Raw genomic sequence first — 19,423 nt, forward strand, 5'->3', positions numbered from 1 at the left:
TTGATTTTATCCCACTCTGGGATTGATTCTATCCCATTTTGGGATTGATTCTATCCCACTCTGGGATTGATTTTATCCCACTCTGGGATTGATTCTATCCCATTTTGGGATTGATTCTATCCCACTCTGGGATTAATTCTATCCCACTCTGGGATTGATTCTATCCCACTTTGGGATTGATTCTATCCCATTTTGGGATTGATTCTATCCCACTCTGGGATTGATTCTATCCCACTCTGGGATTGATTCTATCCCACTCTGGGATTGATTTTATCCCACTCTGGGATTGATTCTATCCCACTGTGGGATTGATTCTATCCCATTTTGGGATTGATTCTATCCCACTCTGGGATTGATTCTATCCCATTTTGGGATTGATTCTATCCCACTCTGGGATTAATTCTATCCCACTCTGGGATTAATTCTATCCCACTTTGGGATTGATTCTATCCCATTTTGGGATTGATTCTATCCCACTCTGGGATTGATTCTATCCCACTCTGGGATTGATTTTATCCCACTCTGGGATTGATTCTATCCCATTTTGGGATTGATTCTATCCCACTCTGGGATTGATTTTATCCCACTCTGGGATTGATTCTATCCCACTCTGGGATTGATTCTATCCCACTTTGGGATTGATTTTATCCCACTCTGGGATTGATTCTATCCCATTTTGGGATTGATTCTATCCCACTCTGGGATTGATTTTATCCCACTCTGGGATTGATTCTATCCCATTTTGGGATTGATTCTATCCCACTCTGGGATTAATTCTATCCCACTCTGGGATTGATTCTATCCCACTTTGGGATTGATTCTATCCCATTTTGGGATTGATTCTATCCCACTCTGGGATTGATTCTATCCCACTCTGGGATTGATTCTATCCCACTCTGGGATTGATTTTATCCCACTCTGGGATTGATTCTATCCCATTTTGGGATTGATTCTATCCCACTCTGGGATTGATTTTATCCCACTCTGGGATTGATTCTATCCCATTTTGGGATTGATTCTATCCCACTCTGGGATTAATTCTATCCCACTCTGGGATTAATTCTATCCCACTTTGGGATTGATTCTATCCCATTTTGGGATTGATTCTATCCCACTCTGGGATTGATTCTATCCCACTCTGGGATTGATTCTATCCCACTCTGGGATTGATTCTATCCCACTCTGGGATTGATTTTATCCCACTCTGGGATTGATTCTATCCCATTTTGGGATTGATTCTATCCCACTCTGGGATTAATTCTATCCCACTCTGGGATTGATTCTATCCCACTTTGGGATTGATTCTATCCCATTTTGGGATTGATTCTATCCCACTCTGGGATTGATTCTATCCCACTCTGGGATTGATTCTATCCCACTCTGGGATTGATTTTATCCCACTCTGGGATTGATTCTATCCCATTTTGGGATTGATTCTATCCCACTCTGGGATTGATTTTATCCCACTCTGGGATTGATTCTATCCCATTTTGGGATTGATTCTATCCCACTCTGGGATTAATTCTATCCCACTCTGGGATTGATTCTATCCCACTTTGGGATTGATTCTATCCCATTTTGGGATTGATTCTATCCCACTCTGGGATTGATTCTATCCCATTTTGGGATTGATTCTATCCCACTCTGGGATTAATTCTATCCCACTCTGGGATTGATTCTATCCCACTCTGGGATTGATTCTATCCCATTTTGGGATTGATTCTATACCATTTTGGGATTGATTCTATCCCATTTTGGGATTGATTCAATCCCACTCTTTGATTGATTCTATCCCATCGGGAATGAGAATGATACCTTAATAATATAAAACTGATACCATAGTATCGTAGAATATATACCTCAGTGGGATAAAATCAATACCCTATAGTCCTTTTGGAATCGGTTTGGGAAGGAAGATGGTAATGACGTGTCTTGTGCGAGTGTTTTGTATTTAAAGTGAAGTCTGAGTGTATGCTGTCTTTTGCCTGGTTATTAGTGCAAAAGGGCTGCAGTGGATACAGTGTACACACCAAAATACCAAAATGGGGTAGTCAATACCAAAATGGGATAGAATCAATCCCAGAGTGGGATAGAATCAATCCCAAAATGGGATAGAATCAATCCCAGAATGGGATAGAATAAATCCCATTTTGGGATAGAATCAATCCCAAAATGGGATAGAATCAATCCCAGAGTGGGATAGAATCAATCCCAGAGTGGGATAGAATTAATCCCACAGTGGGATAAAATCAATCCCAGAGTGGGATAGAATCAATCCCAGAATAGGATAGAATCAATCCCAGAATGGGATAGAATTAATCCCAGAGTGGGATAGAATCAATCCCAGAATGGGATAGAATCAATCCCAGAGTGGGATAGAATCAATCCCAGAATGGGATAGAATCAATCCCAGAGTGGGATAGAATCAATCCCAAAATGGGATAGAATCAATCCCAGAGTGGGATAGAATCAATCCCAAAATGGGATAGAATCAATCCCAGAGTGGGATAGAATCAATCCCAGAATGGGATAGAATCAATCCCAAAATGGGATAGAATTAATCCCAGAATGGGATAGAATCAATCCCAGAATGGGATAGAATCAATCCCAGAGTGGGATAGAATCAATCCCAGAATGGGATAGAATTAATCCCAAAATAGAATAGAATCAATCCCAGAGTGGGATAGAATCAATCCCAGAGTGGGATAGAATTAATCCCACAGTGGGATAGAATCAATCCCAGAGTGGGAGAGAATCAATCCCAAAATGGGATAGAATCAATCCCAGAATGGGATAGAATTAATCCCAGAATGGGATAGAATCAATCCCAGAATGGGATAGAATCAATCCCAGAGCGGGATAGAATCAATCCCAAAATGGGATATAATCAATCCCAGAATGGGATAGAATCAATCCCAAAGTGGGATAGAATCAATCCCAGAGTGGGATAGAATTAATCCCAGAGTGGGATAGAATCAATCCCAAAATGGGATAGAATCAATCCCAAAATGGGATAGAATCAATCCCAGAGTGGGATAGAATCAATCCCAAAATGGGATAGAATCAATCCCAGAGTGGGATAAAATCAATCCCAAAATGGGATAGAATCAATCCCAGAATGGGATAGAATCAATCCCAGAATGGGATAGAATCGATACCAAAATGGGATAGAATCAATACCAAAATAGGATAGAATCAATACCAGAATGGGATAGAATTAATACTGTTTCCTAATAAATAATGACTTTCAAAAATCAATGCTGCAATGGGATTAAATTAATCCCACGAACTCTAAAATTCAATCTCAAATTGAGATAGAAACAATACCATTTCCTCCTCAAAAAATTAATTTCATAAATTTAATACCAATATGTCCTAAAAGTAATCCCAATATTTCTTAACTTTGTTCTAGAAATTAAAATCAATCCCAATATGCACCTATTTTCAAGAAAATTTGGGATAATTTTGGTATTGAAATGGTGGGATTAAAATCAATACCATGGGTATTGAATCTGGATACTTGAAAAATTTTCTCTGTGTAAAAGCAATGTTTTGTGATACAGTCGCAGGACGATGTGAAACACTTTTAAGATAAGATTGAAGTTATATAATTCCATTCAACGCAGAGAGAATCACTTACATTTATATAGGAGAGACCGAGGATGTTTGGAACACTTCTTCATATTTTATTATTATTATTATTAAACTTTTAAGGCTTTGTTAATATCGCCTTTGGTTTTGAGTGCAAACCTTCATATTTTAACTTTGAGGCATTATTCTAAAGAGCCAAGAGACTGTTTTAGAATTTTATATTGCCCATAGTATACCCACTGATATTGATTTTATTAAAAGAATTAAATGGAGCTAAGAAAATGAATGAATTTTCTTGGAAAACGAAAAATATTTCATCTGTCGTGTTATTCATAACATCCCCAATCTGGTAACAGTGGGACAAAAAAAAGGGACGTAAAGAGTGGTTTCTTCTGGCATAACTTGGTATTTTTGGAAATAAAAAGCTTCAACCCTATGTAAAGTACATCCTCGGGAACAATATCATCTGTGTTAAGGGATGTGGGACACCTTTGAATTGCGATAGATTTTTCTAATTGAACTTTTTTCTATTATTTTTAAATGAGAGATTATATTATAATAAAGCTCAATTCTGTTTTTAAAAAATAGGAGAAGAAAGCCCAATTTCAAAACTGGCCTAATTCAGAGACGTCCGACTTTCCCCTTCAAATTAAGTGACAAATGATTTTAATAATCCATGAAAAAATCACCTTCTCCCAAGCTACCCCTGTCCCAAATATGTTTGGTCTCCCCTAGTGGAAAATTAAAATTCCCAGTGAATTTCATCAGAAATATTTCTCGGTAAGAGTCCATTAGCAATAGTTGTTGATTATGATGTTCTTTTTCACGGAAACCACCATTTAAAAGAGCTCATTTAATTTTCCCTCATGAAGTTCTTGCCAAATATTTACCTGGCATGGCGCAAGCTTTCCCTTTAATTCCACCAAATGATTTTTCTGGTCATAAGAACATCACGTAACGTTAGTGTAATTCTTAATGCTTGCATTCAAATACTGTTAAGCTCTGTAATCACATCTACATAACTAAGTACGTTTATGAAGGAGATTGAAGTAAAATATTGACGTAATTCGTTTACGTAATTTCCTCACGACTCAAAACAATGTTTTCGCCTCTTGTGAGCATTTTATTAAAAAAAGGGGTACCCCTTTATGGTAGCACTAAGGAAAGATTTTATTAACTGTTTGAAGGAAAACAAGCATTACTTCGCATGCAATTGCTGAACTTCATACTACGAAATACGATTACCTTTTTTTGTTTTAAATTAATAATAGGGATCTCGTGGTGTAATTGGTAAGTTGTAAATTTGAGTCCTGTGCAGTGCAAAAGATTGAAGTATCTGAAGAGAAATTTTCCACATGTTACATACTAAATTGAACAATGTACAAAATTGTTAAAATGACCCGGAACATAAAAATGAATAAATAAAAAAACACAATATAAATAAATAACAATGATTAAAGAAATTTTCATTGCAAAAGAAAAGTAAATCCTAAGACATAAAAATCTATGTCCTCTTCTATTTGTTCATCTCTTATTTTGAGATACCCGAGTCTTAGGTTCCTGCAACGATGACGCTATTGGTGGTGAAGGGGTTGAAAGCTCTAACATACATCACCAATTGACTATCGTGGGGGAATTGCTGTTCAGCTTCAGTGGAAATTTTCGGAGGGAAGCTCCGTCCGGACGCGGCAATACAAGCTGTGGAGTCTTCAATCCAAAAGATCAAAAAACTCACTCTTCTCCAGAGCTTTCGACACGCTCCGTGTCTTTCTCAGTGGTCGAGTGATGTCAAAGATCACTGGGTTTCGTTATTTGGGGGATCCTACAAACTTGGCGGGAGAGTTCCAGGGTGCTCATACAAATATCTCGGAGGCACAGCACCAAACACTCTTCAATCATCAGAAGAAGAGTTGTATGAGCACCCTGGAACCCTCCCGTCAAGTTTGTAGGATCTCCCAAATAACGAAACCCAGTAATCTTTGACATCACTCGACCACTGAGGAAGACACGGAAAGTGTCGAAAGCTCTGGAGAAGAGTAAGTTTTTTGATCTTTTGGGTTGAAGACTCCACAGTTTGTATTGCCGCGTCCGGACGGAGCTTCCCTCCGAAAATTTCCATATTACCAATTGAGATATCTGTTCCAAGTAGCTCACATCAGTATCATCATTCTATAATAACAAGAAACTGATTTGGTTAGGGGAATACGAAATACGAAATGGTTTGCACACAGTGAACCTTCAAACTGCGAATTTTCTCTTTGTTTGCAGAGATTTAGTTCGTAATTTCTTACCCATAAGACAGATAATTATAAACCTCATGAGACGAGATGAGAAATTTGAATTGAATTGAATTTATTTCATCTCGTTCTCAAACTTTTCCACCCCCATGCATCCACCGCCGTCTTAGCGTTGATTCTAACTTCCAGGACTAAACGTTGGAAGTGTCCTTTCTCTGGTTGTATGTTTCGGTTTTACAATATGTTTTACATTTCATTGGGGATAGGCTAGTCAAAAAAAGAGAGCAAGATTATCAAGCTAATCTAATCAGCTGTATGGCAATTTAATTTCAGCCTAATTTCATAACTTTTCATAATCAGCACACTGAGAGAAATACGGGTGTGAAATATGCACAAATCGGGGGTTATTTTTCACACCAAATTCTAACCCCGAATCAACCAAACCTCTCCGGTAGTAAATTTGGTAATAGACAGGGGTTAAAATTATTGAATAGAAAAATCAAACCCCATCGAGTGTGGATTTTACACCGACGCTATAAAATAAATTCGAAACCCCTATCGAGGGTTATTTTCACACCAATAATATTCAAAATATTCAAACCTCGTCAAGTAAAATTTTAACACCTTCAGGTGTACCTATCGGTAACCTTTCCGGGGTTTACAATAGCACCATCCTCATTCAGGTACCCTCTTCATTTAAATAAAAAACTAAAAAGATTATTTTAAAATTCATGTTTTATTTTATATTCTTTTACATATTATAAATATTTTTATATAAAAATATCTTTTTTATCATCCCTTAAATAATAATTTTTCACACAGAAAACATATATTTCTTTTTCATCTTCAATTGTAAAAACTCTCTTAATCGTTTTATAGTTATTAATTTTTGCAAATAATTGAAAAATCATCTCAAAAAATTAATAAATGGATATTTAAAGGCAATACTAATAAAAAGCAAAAAACTAATATCGAAACTATTCATATACTGATAATAAAAATAATATTTGTAATCTATACTTATAATAGTGAATGAAAGCTACATTAAGTAAAATACACCATATATAAATGTAATAAATTGCGCCAAAAAGTTAAGTTAGACAGCTAACATTAATAAATGTGTAAATTTATAGGTATACGCAACTTTTGGGTTTATGCAAAAGAAAATTTACATGTGGCAAAAACTCAAATAATATTATAATTTTTATAATTTTCCTAAAACAATTTTTCCGGGTAAAATTAATTCTGAGACTAAAATTTTATTTGTAGATGTTATTTATTGTGAATTAAATTTAAAATAATTAAATTGTATTAACAATTTCTTTCGAATATATTTAACTTCAATAGCTACGCTAAAATATTTTTCAAAAATGACGTGTTAGATTTAATTATTTTTCAAAATGTTCTACAATTTTTCCTGATATCAATTAGAGATAGACTAGGACGAATGTTATTCTCAAAATTGACACAGACTGTAATTTGTAAAATGTTCCAAAAAACAAATCAATTTTTTACCTCTAGAAGAGTGGATCGAAGCAGAAATCTCGTTGTTAAGGGTCCTTTGATAAAAGTTTGAGTGTCAAACGCGCAGCTGTGTCCGGAAGTTAATTTTTTCCTTTAACTCTTCTGGAAGAAAATGATGTCCAGATGACTGTTCGCTACACACTTTAACTGTTTAGTAGTTAAACGAAAGCCTAAAAAGAGATATAGAAATCAAATAATAAGATAAATAATGGATTAGTGTACCTCTAGAAAATGTTAAGAAAATTGTATCACTTACCCACAAAGATTTTCTCAATATGAAATCAGATGTATTCGATACTGTCAGGTGGGACCCACAGTTTCAGCAGCTCCAGGGTATCTTTGTCGCCACGTACTACCGCAGAGGTAAAAGCTTCACTAATTTCCGACATCCACAATCCTCTCAAACAATGTTCTATTTCCCAAAACTGTAAATAAAGTTATAAAATTAGTTTAAAAAAAGGAGCTAAAGTTTAAAGAAATCGTGTAAAATTGAGCTAGCTATGCAGCTTCTAATGAGATTTAGATGCAATTGTTGCAAAGTTTTTAGATTATGTATTCACAACACATGCTTTTTTATACAGAAGTTTTATTCTGCTCCTACAAAGACAATATTAAGATTGATAGCAGATTATAATAATCCAAACAATCGACTTTAATCTCAGAAAGGCATTAAGTAAAATGCGCAATACAAACAAAGTAAGTTACAAGCGCATAGTAACAACACTTCCATAGAAAACCAGAAAATTTTCATTTTTCTGGCAAATATTTCGTTTTTTTCATAATATTTTATAGAAATTTGCACACTTACCGTCCTTTTTACGCAGAAATGTATCCTCTATAACACAATCTCATCACAGAAAATCACAGAACAAAAATCACACCGGGCACTCGACACTTTTTTAATGGACGCTCTTGAAAGACTGAAACCAAATGAGGAATGTGAAAATTAATAGTATTTTTCGTTCAACAACCCCGAGTAGTGTTTAAAAAACACTATTAAGGTGTACTTTTCACACTCGCCTTGCATTTTCTTACATTTGTTGCCAGCAGAGTAAATGTAACACTCGATGAGGTTTAAATATTCAATATTGAATTATTTTGGATAAAAAATATTTTTTAATACTTTTTTATATTATTATGAAACAAAAGTGTACTAAACTCATACAAGATGTGTTCGTGGCTTTCCTGGATTGCGAAATTACATTTTTTTTGTACTTTTCACGGAATGTATGTACGGTGCAAATATAACACTCGGCAGAGTTAATTTTTATAAAGCAAATTTGGTGTGAATTTCACTTTTTTCCTTCTTTTCTGGTGTGAATCTAAACCCCGATTGCCATGGTGCATATTCAACACCTCTTTCTAACCCCGGCTCCCAGATCCATTTCCCTCAGTGCACTAATGGTAAACCAACTCTTTGCAAATAAAGAGAAAATTCGCATTATTTGAAGGTTCACTGTGTTCGAACCATGGCTACATTCAAACATCAGGGTCTTTGCAAGCTTCTCGAACTCCCGAACTGCCTTATATTATTTTTAGCATTTTTTTGGGTTCATATAATATTAATGTCGATTTAAATTTTTCTGTAAATCTTCACAAAACCATCTTGAAATTGAAAACTGTTCAAGAAGAGGATATTTTAAAAAAATCATTAAACTAGCAAGGAGGGGATATTCTGTTCGGAAGTATAGTGTACAAGTAATTAGAAAATAATGGAAGTCTCATAAAGTCTTATCAGTTTCGACAGTTAAATTGTCGGTTGCATGGACCTACATTTTTTTGTATTAGTATAATGTTAGAGGCGATGTTTAGTCATTGTTTCTACCAAATAAAGATATTAAACAAGTCAAGAAACGACAATATTCGATGCAACCGGCGAAATACTATAATTTTTAAAATTATTTAAGAGATCCTTTTGTTACTTCGAGATTTCTATATAATACTGATTCTCGCACGGGATATTGTAAAGTGATTGAACATGTAAAATACAATCTGACATTATTACAAGAGCATTCAAAAGGAAACGAAATAGGATACTTATTTTTGTAGAGAAATGAGGATTGATAAGACGTCTGGATCTCATTCTTTTACTTTATAAATAGATTTTGAATTTCTATTTATTTTTTTAGTTTTTAAAATTATTGTAACTAACATGAAGTTGAATTTTATCTCGTGATATTGAATTGGGATTGCTATTTTCAATTTTCTTTTTATGAGTGTAGTATTTTAGTAAAAATAATAGATAATTCAATAGATATTTCACAACCCCAACTTGAAGTATTTTCGAAATGGATGCGTAAAGTTCGTAAAATAAAAAAAAATAATTAAAAAATGTTCCCATTTAACGTTTTTCCCAGGTTTTCCTTAAGCATCTGAGTTTTTTTTCAGATACATTTATAAAAATTTAATGTTTTTTTTATAATATTGTTTTCAACGCAAGTATTATGCTCATTGCACAATAATTTTTGTTTGTAAATATGTTTTCAAAAGTTTTTATAAGAGTGAGCGAGATGGCTAGATCTAGATCTTACTCACTCTCATTCAAATGTCAAAAACATGTTTACTAAACAAAAGTTATTGTGCGTTGGGCATTACACATTTCTCGTCAACTAGGATTCATAGCGTCATAGAAATGTCCCGAGTAAGAATTCTTTAGTTAACTGAATCTCAAAACATCTCTGTATCTAACACTTAAAGCGAACTCTTTAGTTAGCGCATTTTCTTTTAATTCTTCGACCAAATAGTATTAAATGGAATCATTGATATTATATTTAATTTTATATATATATATATACATATATATATTTATCTCTAAACTTTTTGCCAACATTTGACACACACTCAATTTCCCACACAAAGTTTCAATCTCTCTGTTGTTGTAGATTTTCATCAGAGTCATTGCTGAGAGCTTTTATGGGAAAGAAAAGCAGTGGGTGAGACAGTGATGGAAAGCTATACGTAACTTTACGCTCTTTTGTCCATTGGCAAGGCAAGAGTGCTGAAAATTGTAGAGAGAGCTTGCCTAAGTGGCAATTACATTTTAAATGACCTCTCAGTTTGTGGTTTTGTTTCTTTACATCAAAAGTTAAACTATGAACATGAGGCAGACCCAATTAATATCACTTATGCATAAAATGCATTGCCATAGTGGTGGAAGTAGTGTAAATTGAAGTGGAACACAATGCTGTCGATCCCTTGTGGTGCAAGCTTTTTGAGCTTTTTCTTTGTGCAGAAAATAAAAGAAAAAGAGTGGATTTATTGGTGAAAGCGGTGTGTGGTTTTTTTTCCTTTTGAACTAAAGTTTGAACTTCAGCCCAATTAGAAGGTAAAATTTCACAGTTTATCTCAATCGGTTCGAATACAAATTGTAACATTGAAAATTTAACGCTCTCTTATTTAAATGTTGGCAAATGATTTTCTGTGATTTCCCACTTTGGAGTTTCATTCGAAAAATCAACAAATGTGTTATTTACTGCTGTTGAATCCCCATGGAAGCCATAAATTCATGTTGCATTAAAATATTTATACAATCATTTATGTAATTTTTCTGCAATGCTGAAAGTCAACAGTAAAATTAAATTTTCTATCCATTTTTTTTTATTTCAATGGAAACAAATTACACATTCAGGAAAGCATTTAGCAGGATTCTGTAAAAAAAATTCACTGAAAAGATGCAATTTAAATGGGTATTTTCATTTTAAAAACAAAAACCTTACCGAGTCACAATGCACTATGACGTTCATTAAAAAAAAAACTTCCAGGGAAAGCACGAAAAAATGGAAAATTTTTGTCGTGAATAAATTCACAGAAATGGCATGAAGTGAATAAATCACAGGGAGAGGTTTTATACTGCCAGTAATGAAAACTTTTCATAAAGCTAATTTTTGGAAATTTGCCCTAATTCTCTAGAAATGGTGCTTTTTGTTTCAACCAACGAGGCCATGTTTCCAATTAGAAAAAAAATCACTATGATCATTAAAAGTATTTCACTCTCAATTTATTTCATGTTTTGAATTCAGTCTGAATAAGACTATATTCAATACAGTCAGAAAATGAGGGAATTTAACAAAGAAAAATGGTTTTGGGGGTTTTGGGTAATTAATGTTTGTAAGTTTTTATGGAATAAATAATTTGTATAACAGCTATTTTTTCAACAATTTACTTACAAGTTTATTTAAACCACTTTAATATTCATACATCAGTGGATTTTTCATAATTAAAGTCGAGCTTAAAGTCGAAATCCTGCATTAATGGAAGAAAAAGAAGTTTTGGGATTTGATTATCATCATAACCATGTCGTATCTGTATTTCTATTCTGTCAGCATTTGATGCAGGAGATGACGTCTGTATCGTCGTTTCTATCAAATGCAGATGCAAACAAATGAAGATAAGATATAACGATCGATGTAAACGACGAATTTCTAAAATCTGTTTATCAAATTTAAACCTACATTTAAGTTAACACATATATCGTTCCTAATTTCTTGGTTCACCATGCAATGTAACATATAAAAAAATTACTTATAAGGGCAGAATCACATTGACAGTAAAATGCTCATCGTCACCGTCAAAGCCTCACCGTATTTCGTTAATTTACGCATTTACATTGCAATTCTTGCGCAAATTCTCAATTACCGTATTACCTTACCTCATACATTAGGCATTAGGTGGCATTAGGTGAAAATAATATAAGAAAGTTGAAGAAATAAAACGTAAATGCGATAAACGGTGAGCAAAAAAAAGCAGTACGAAAAACTGTAGCAAAAAAATCCTACAGTTCTGTTTTGCTCACCGTTTATCATATTTTCATTTTATTACTTGAATTTTCTTAGATTATTTTCACCTAGTGCCACCGATTATGCGATAAGGTATTACGGTAATCGAGAACTTGCGCAAGAATTGTAATGAAAATGCATAAATTAACGAAATACGGTGAGGCTTTGACGGTGAGCATTTTACTGTCAATGTGATCCTGCCCTAAATATTTACAAAATGCGAAGGAAAATTTTTGGATTAATACTTACCCACGATTCTAAATTTGAATTACCCTTTAAATTTAATTTAAATATTTACTGTTAATCATAAAAAAAGGATTTTTGAGAAACTTCTTGTTGAACTGTTTGAGAAGGTTAAGGAAAAGTGGATTGGATTGAAGGTTATGTTTGGCATTCTAATGTTAATTCATGGGGGCTGTCTGGAAAAGTTGAAATTCTTCTTACCGTTCCGTCTTATAGATGTCGTTATACTAGAGATTTATTTTAGTTCCTAAATATTTTAAAATTCAGAAAAAACAAACAATTTTATAAGCTTTTAAGAATTTAATAAATTTGAGGATCATATGCTATTTATAAAAGGCATTATAATAATAATTGGATTAAATCTAATCATAAGTTAATTTTTTCAAAAAATCTTAACTAGCAAGAAATATAGATGTTACCCATAGGGAGAAAACTTATGGCCTCTACACACTAGAGAAATTTATGTCCATATTGAAGCAACCAAGCGCCTGGCAAGTTGACCTTTTTATACGGAGCTATTTGAAGCCAATTCCTAAATTGATCTCGGACTCAGTTCACAGTGCTCCAAGGAAAAAATTTATTTAAACAAAAATTTAGTATATTTATCTCTCCATACGGAAAGGTATCTTACAATACGGAAAAACTTCTCACTTTTTAAATATTTAGCATAACGATCACGAGTGCAGAAAAATTCCCATACGCATTTGTATGTGAAAGTAAGAAATTGGCGTCAACTTCGAAGGCCACTCGCCGGGGACTAGGAAGCAACCCTATACGCTTGTATAGGAAAAACTCTTCAATATGAACCATTTGAACATAAATTTCTCTAGTGTGTAGAGGCCATTAGACAGAAATCGTTTAGGGCAATGCAGAGGTTTCATATATTAAATCTTTAGAAAAAAAAATTGTGGCATGTAGCCATGAAATAATATTACGATAAATCTCTTTGAAAAATCGCAACGATGAATGAAAACAAATTAAAAATCTGAAAATATACATGGAAGGGGGAGAGACACGGTTAAATGCAAAATATTGGGAAAATCAAATTTATTTTATCCTCTGTGTAAATTTATTTATGGGATTCATTCGGCAAAGCCCTCAGATTGAACGTTCCACCAGAAAAGTGCTCCATTTGACAGTAGGGGAGACCGGGGTACCTATAGCCAGGGGTAAAAGTAGACAGTGGATTTTTCTCGTTTTTCTTAAAATGTACATCGAACAAAGTATTTTTTAATGAAAGTGGGAACACATCCCCATATTCCCAGAAATATTTACAAGTCTGATCCTGTTATCCTACAATTTAGAAGCATTTTTATAAAATGGATATAAAATTGTAATTTTGATGTTACAGTTTTTGGCCCAGAATTTGGTTTTCTAAGTTGTTAGTCAAAATCTCATAGTTTTACTTTGTTGCTGGTTTAATAAAGTTAATTAAGAGAAATTTTTCACTTGGACAATAATTATCTACTTTTTTATATAAGATGATAAACACTGAAACAGCCCTCGGGGCAGATATAGTCACTCTTCCGTGGTGGGCTAAAACTATCATTGATTTTTCACTAATACATGGATAATTGTTAGATGAAAAAGTATTATTGATATTTCAAAAAATATTGCCATTCGGATGAAAAATTTGTGAAATAGATTTTTTTCAGGATGTTTGCAACGATTTTGCCGCAATTACAAAAATGTCATTAAAAAAGTCGGCTAAAGCCCGTTTCATTAGTTTTAAGTGACATATTTAGCATCAGTGGGCTTCAGTATGTATCAAGTGAAATAATATTCCGTATCTTCAGTTTAAAATTTCGTCTAGAAAACTATCGGCAATTAGTACCCCAAAAGTGGCTATTTCTACCCAGGCCGGGGCAAGTGTAGCCAATGTGTCATACTTTTTTCATTATCCTCTCTAGAAAAAAGGCAAGGGTTTTAGAGCTTTGAACTACACTGTTTAATATATAGCCAAATGTCTTAATGCTACTTATGAAACATAAAAATTTTAGACAAACCTTATCATTTTTTCACAAATCATGCCTCATTTGCTGGATAAAAGTACCCGGGTCTCCCCTACCATCATTTTAGTGGTTATTTGAGAGTATTTCTAGTGCCATCCTCCTGAAGAAATATTTAAATCATAGGGTCGTCTCTCACTAATGTCCATATCGGCTAATGAAATTCACCCCTGCGTCAAATTTGCAAGGGCAATCTTAAAATTCATGTACATGCACTTGCACACCTTTTCATGCCCTCGACTATTACGCCGGGAAATTTATAAAATCAATCAAATACTCCATTCACTGTGTATTCAATTTTCGAAAGAGCTTTGTGAATATCGATTAATTTGGTACAAAAAAAATACGCACACATACCAGCATTTCCATTAAATTTTGTGACTTTTTTTTATAATCTCGAACAATTTGAAAAGTGCTTTCACTGCAAAAATAAATTAAAAGCACTGAAAAGATTATATTGAATTTTTCTGAAGGACTTTTTGGGTAAATTGTGGCTTTAACGATTTCTTTGAAGAATTTTTTTTTACAAATTCAGCAGTTTTTAATGAGTCAGGTCAGGAGGTTCATTATAATCATTTTGACATATCCATGTTTGCTGTTTTATAAATTTTATACAGAATTTACGAGAAATTTTAAGGGCAAAAGATATTATTTTATGACAAAATAGGCTATCCAAATAATGCATTTTATAATGAAAATTTATTAAAATAAAACAGTGATAAAAGGTTTTGACATATTTCAGTAAGCCTTCGGGTTTATGTATCGACGTGTCATTTGGTTTATCATTCAGGACATGTCGTGCAATTACATTGAGAAATTGTCACAGACAGTTGGAAAAAAATTGTTTATTATATTTATGTGAATCAACAATATTTTATATGCATAAAAATATTAATATTTTTGTCGAATATGATAGACGAAAAATCCAGCGAAAGTTTGATAGAGTGTCGATCGGCATTATTTTCAACAAATATATTTGTTTGATTCTTTTTATTGTCATGACTACCTTCTGATTTTTAATTATTTAGTTTAGGATTTTCTCAAACCATTGAAAACATAATGAAAAAATTCAAATTTGTTCAAACCAGGGGCCCATAAAGCCTAATAAAAAGTGAAGATATTTTTCACTTTTCCTTGTAAAAATTTTGCAAATATTGCACCGCGACTTAAACAAATTTGTTCATAGTTATTGTATTATTTCGGCGAACATTATGAAATATGTATTTTTAGATAGCTTTTAATGCACGACTTCTAAATATATCAGACTGATAAGTCAATTCTCTTTAAGAAAAAACTTACCAATAGTCTTCAGTTCCTCTATGCAAAAACGATTGGAAAAAATGAAATGTCGAGAGGCCCCTGGTTTAAACATTTTCTAATCCCATAAACAGATTTACAGAAAATGTTCATAATTTTTATTCAAATTCTCATTGATAGGGGGAAGTGGGGCACCTTTGAAGGTGGGGTGAAATATGGATTTTTCACTTATTTTTAAATAAAAGTAAACCTTATCGTGATATAATTTAGGTGCACAAACAGATTGAGAAGCTAAATTACATTATGATATGGCTCAGTTCCATTTAAACATAGAAGAAAAATCTCAATTTCAAAGGTGCCCCACTTCCCCCTAGTAAACAGTTCATAGCTCCATCTATATAATTCTTATTGTCTTGAATTCGATTTGACCAGTAGATACATTTTACGGTAAAGGTGGACAGTGTTGAAAAAGATATTTTGAAGCGGTATCAGCTAAAATCCCGTACGCCAAAATTCCGAAAAGTCAACATACTGATACAAAATCCCGAGTAGATCGAAATTCCGAAAGTCAAAATACCGAAGACAGAATATCCCCATTTGTCCGAAATCCAAAAAGCCAAAATTCCGAAAAACCAAAATCCCAAAGAGAAAAAATACCGAAAAGTCAAAATCTTTAATGGTTGAAATCTTGAAAATATTATAGAACAAATAATCTCACATAGGAAGATTTTCAAATTCGAAAATGAGTAATTTTGCAAGCTTTCGGAAATACAAAAGCTGAAATATTTTTCTCTATGTTTCACAAGTATTTAGTACAGTAGACTCTCAAAAACTGTTTGGGTTTAAAATCCAAAGGTTTTTGATCATTTACACACTTATATTAAATTTATATACTCATATTTATTTTTTAATTCTATAAAAAACCTGGAAACGTCGGGAAAATAAGCAAAGCAATCAAATTTAATGTCCGAAAATCAACAATATTAGTATATAATTTGTCTATTATGCCCAACGCACAGTAACTTTTGTTTTATAAACTTGTTTTTGACATTCCAATGAAAGTGAGTGAGATCTAGATCTAATCATCTCGTTCACTCTCATAGGAAATTTTAAAAACATGTTCACAGTTTACAAACAAAAGTTATTGTGCGCTGGTCATTAATCTCCAAATGTTTGTTTTTTTTTTTAAAATACGAGTAAATAATAATAACATGAATGTCGTTATATTTTTGAAAAGGACGTTCGTATTTGAGAAACTTGTCTGTATTTGCTTTATTTGATAACTATAACCAAACTTGAGATATGTCAATATCTTTTTTTCAAATTTACCTACCGCCCGAAATAATACATAATCCACATAGTCCGATTTAACGATCCTTGTAGTTACTACAACAACTAATTGCTCAGAATAAATGCCAAGCAAGCTGACAATTTTGGAGTCGTACTGTACAACTTCACTGGATTCCGCTGGTTTTTGGGCGTTTTGCTAATCCTCAACGCACAATAATTTTTGTTTTGTAAACATGTTTCTGACATTTCAATGAGAGCGAATGAAACCAAGATCTAGTCATCTCGTTCTCTCTTATGTGAAATTTTGATAACATGTTTACAAACAAAATTTATTCTTCGTTGGACATAAGACTAATGCACAGCTCACAATAACTTTTGTTTGTAAATATGTTTTCAAATTTTCCTATGAGAGTGAGTGAGATGATTAGATCTAGATCTCACTCACTCTCATTAAAATGTCAAAAACATGTTTACAAAACAAAAGTTATTGTGCGCTGGGCATAACTCTATCGTCTAACTCTAAGACGATGGTGGACGGTAACTGAATTACGCTTACTCCTTTCTCTCCTAAAAAGATCGTACGTTTGGGAAAAACTTTTATCTCCAGAAAAGTGATTTCTTAGGTAAAAGATATTTAAAAAAAAAAGAGGATTTTTTAATTTAAATATTAATGTTCTGTGAATATCTCATGTTTGAACATGTTTAAGATTTTGAACAAAAACAAAAGAATTCGTAGAAATCATTTCGTGATTTCAAAATTTTACCAAACGTATCATTTTTTCTTTACTGTATTTCCAAGACAACAATAATGTATCTCGAAAGCAATTATTGTAATAAATGAAAAAAATCTTGTAATTATTGGAATATAGTTTCATTATTCGACATTTTTGGATTATTATTATTTGGATAATTAGGTTTTCCACTAGACATTTGGAATGTTTTAATTTTTAGTATAAATAAACTCTGCAGCATAACCCATGAGATTGAAAAGAATTTCATATAAAGAATTTCATATATGGGTAATATTAAAAAAAAAAGTATGCCTAAGTGATTTACTTTTGGGCGAAAAGTTAATAAAAACGGTATTACATTTTTTACGATGAATATCATACGTGAATATGAAAAACCTTCATTATAATAATGTTGCATACAACAAGGATTTACAAGACTTTTTTCATATTTGTTTCAAAGAGCTTCTCGTAACATTTGGATGTTTTCGTAGTAAATATTAGAATAATTTCAGAAAAATATCGATTTTAAGTGATTTTTTCAGTATTTTGAGTTACATCAAATCCGCGATTGTATCTAAAGTTTTTTTCCCTTCATTAGTACGAAACTTTTTTTTTTTTTTGAACAATCAATATCATTGAAAAGCTTTGCTTCTTTTCAAGGGCTTTTGTGTGCTTTCTCGTGGGTGAATGTTGTGTTGCGGGACACAATTTTTCCAACAATATAAAGTATGAGAGAAAATAAAGAGAAAAAAAGGGTGAATACAATGGGAAAACAGTGGTGAATTTTCGTTCCATGAGGAAAATAAAATGAATGAAGTCAGCAGAATTAAAATTAAAAATATATTGTTAAAGTCATGCCCCGAGAGGATCAAAAGGGTGATGTATGTTATGTGTTGGATTGTAATTTTTACCATACACATTCGTTCTCTATGAAAAGCTCCGGACCGAAATTTTTGGAGACAAACACGACATGCGACCCACTCAGGAGAAATGTACTCATAAACAATGAAAATACCTACAGTTTTCGCTTTTTTTTATTTACTTCTTTTTTTTCTCACTAGACTTTTCCGTCATGCCAGGTGAGAGTGACATGAGGAAAATTACTAAGAAAAGAAAATCCATTTGAAATTGCAAGAGATGCTCAACGTGCTTTTCGTGAGAATTTTCTTTCTCTGAATGTATTCTTAATTGGATTTTTCTTGAGGGAAAATTTACACTTACCAAAATGCACAACATTATTGTATACAAAATCTCGAGAAATTGTCACAGAAGGAGCTTTTGCAGAAGTTTCTTTACGTGCTATAAAGTACACCGGCACATTGTACTCCTCAAAGTCCATCTGCTTTTAAAACATTTCCCAAGTAGAACTTTATGGAGGTTTTCCTTTTTAATTACGTAGAGTTATTTTACTATCCAAAATCTCCTAAGAAAATTCACAAAAGCACATTTTAGTGTTGGCTCAAAGTGTTTGCTGTGAATTATAAATTTCAGTCTGAAATGGGATTTTAAAATGCATCAAAATGAAATCTTCCCAATTTACTTGCGTTTCAGAACTCATTTAGGTTTTTGTGCTGTTTTTTTTTTCAGAGAAGTCTTGTGGAAAAACACTTTAATTTATTCCATATTTAAGCACTTGTAATGCTCTTTAATTTCTTGTATAATAAGAGAGTGTACTCGCACAAAGCCTTAGAACCTATTCCTTGACACATATTTCTTTATTAAGGAGTTTTCGTGCGTCAAAAGACTTAAAAAAAAACTGCACATTT

At 32.9% G+C, this 19,423-nt stretch overlaps 1 protein-coding gene across 1 annotated transcript in view; it reads left to right on the plus strand.

The window, feature by feature from the left end:
• The window catches only part of LOC129803184 (Ig-like and fibronectin type-III domain-containing protein 2), a 316,223-nt gene that overhangs the window by 253,763 nt on the left and 43,037 nt on the right, over nucleotides 1–19,423 (plus strand). The window lies entirely within an intron of this gene.

The sequence above is a fragment of the Phlebotomus papatasi genome, chromosome 2 (assembly GCF_024763615.1).
Source record: "Phlebotomus papatasi isolate M1 chromosome 2, Ppap_2.1, whole genome shotgun sequence".
Taxonomy (NCBI): Eukaryota; Metazoa; Arthropoda; class Insecta; order Diptera; family Psychodidae; genus Phlebotomus; species Phlebotomus papatasi.